This window comes from Orycteropus afer, unplaced genomic scaffold (genome assembly GCF_000298275.1).
Source record: "Orycteropus afer afer isolate SDZICR_OR568_19922 unplaced genomic scaffold, OryAfe1.0 scaffold00449, whole genome shotgun sequence".
Classification (NCBI taxonomy): domain Eukaryota; kingdom Metazoa; phylum Chordata; class Mammalia; order Tubulidentata; family Orycteropodidae; genus Orycteropus; species Orycteropus afer.
In genome coordinates this window covers 1111574-1112111 of record NW_006922036.1, presented here as the reverse complement: position 1 = coordinate 1112111, position 538 = coordinate 1111574, and the positions used below count along the sequence as shown (strand labels likewise).

The 538-nt window shown below is 39.6% G+C and overlaps 1 protein-coding gene across 1 annotated transcript in view; it reads left to right on the top strand.

Moving 5' to 3' along the window:
* Nucleotides 1-538, top strand: part of CCSER2 (coiled-coil serine rich protein 2) — a 333330-nt gene that overhangs the window by 143882 nt on the left and 188910 nt on the right. The gene's annotated exons all lie outside the window — the stretch shown is intronic.

Here is a 538-nt window from a genome sequence, read left to right as displayed (position 1 = left end):
GCATTTCTCAAACTGAAAGAACTGAAGAAAAAATTTAAGCCTCAAGTTGCAATATTGAGAGGTTCTATGGTCAAAATATTGAATGATGCAGGAAACATCAAGAGAAGATGGCAGGAATACACAGAGTCACTGTAACAAAAAGGACTGATTGATCTTCATCTATTTCAGAAAGTGGCATATGATCTAGAACCAATGGTAATGAAGGAAGAAGTCAAAGCTGCAGTGAAAGAACTGGCGAAGAACAAGGCTCCCGGAATTGATGGCATACCGATTGAGATATTTCAACAAACGGATGCCCCATTGGAGGCACTCACTCAGTTATGCCAAGAGATTAGGAAGACAGCTACCTGGTCAACTGACTGGAAGAGATACATATTTGTGCCCATTCTAAAGAAAGGGGATCCCACAGAATGTGGAAATTATAGAACAATATCATTAATATTGCATGCAAGTAAGATCTTACTGAAGATAACTCAGAAACGTTTGCAGCAGTATATTGACAGAGAACTTCCAGAGGTTCAAGCCGGATTCAGAAGAG